Raw genomic sequence first — 1,286 nt, 5'->3', positions numbered from 1 at the left:
TGTGTAGCCCAGGCTGGTCTCGAACTCACAGCAATCCTCCTGCCTCAGCCTCCTGAGTGCTGGGATTATAGGTGTGCACCACCACGCCCGGCTCACTCTCTCTTTTCAATGACCCTTACTAACAATCTCTTTTCTTAAAAACATTGCTTTTTTTTGATACAGGGTCTCTCTCTGTGTGTGCTCTAGGCTCCTCTCATTTAGCTCAGGCTGATCTTGAACTCTTGTGGTGATCCTCCTGCCTCAGCCTCTGAGTACTGGGATTAACAGGTGTGCCACCATTTTCCCCTGCCTAATCGGCATTTTTTTTTTTTTTTTTTTGGTACTGGGGATTGAACTCAGGACCTTGTGTTTGCCAGGCAGGCAGCAGCACCACTGAGCTAAAATCCCAGCCCCTTAATCGGCATCTTTTCCTCTGTGGGTAAAGGTAAAACTAAGGGAATTGTAAAAGAATGTTTTTAAAGTATCTACCTTGACTAAGGAAAGAGTATTCAAAATCAGTCTTAGTTTGTGTTACCTAAGAACAGTATAGTATCACATGACAATAGGCTCAAACATATTTGTTAAATGGTTTTTTTCTTGTTGTACTGGGGATTGTACCTACAGTATTTTCAGTGAGTTATATCTCCAGCCATCATCATCATCATCATTTTAAATTTTGAGACAGGGTCTTACTAAGTTGCCCAGGTTGGGTTCAAACATCTGATTCTCCTGCCTCAGCCTCCCAGAGTGGTGGGAATACAGATAGGCATCACCATGCCCCCCTTATTGAATGAATTTTTGAATGAACCACATAGTTCATATGTTAATATTTGCTAGAAAGGGCTGGGGATGTGGCTCAGTGGTGCCTTGCCTGCTTTGTGAGCGCAAGGTCCTGAGTTCAGTCCCTGGTACCAGCAAAAAAGAGAGAGAGAGAAAAAAATTTGCTATTAAGAAAATTTGGAAAAGGTTAAAGGTGTAGGCTCTGAGTCAAACAGTAGTCAAGGCATTATTTCCACTCATTATTTTCAAGACCTTTCTGGGGTGTAATTTTCTTATCTAGGAACAGTGTTTATTATATAGAGGTAGTGTGAGAAGGGAGGTAACCATGGACTGAAGGTACTTAGCACGGGGAGGGCACAGAGCATGTTTATGAACATGAGTACTTATTCCCAGTGCCTATTAGACCCCTGGAATCTGAGCTCCCAAAAGGCAAAGGCTCAGATTCCTCCCCAAGGGCTCAGTGAGTGAACACAACTTGACAATTTCCTTTTTCTCTGCTGCAGCACAGAATCTAGTCAGTGTGTATA

Source organism: Fukomys damarensis, unplaced genomic scaffold (assembly GCF_012274545.1).
Source record: "Fukomys damarensis isolate Sample0158 unplaced genomic scaffold, DMR_v1.0_HiC HiC_scaffold_3, whole genome shotgun sequence".
NCBI classification, from domain to species: Eukaryota; Metazoa; Chordata; class Mammalia; order Rodentia; family Bathyergidae; genus Fukomys; species Fukomys damarensis.
This window is presented reverse-complemented; position numbering follows the sequence as displayed.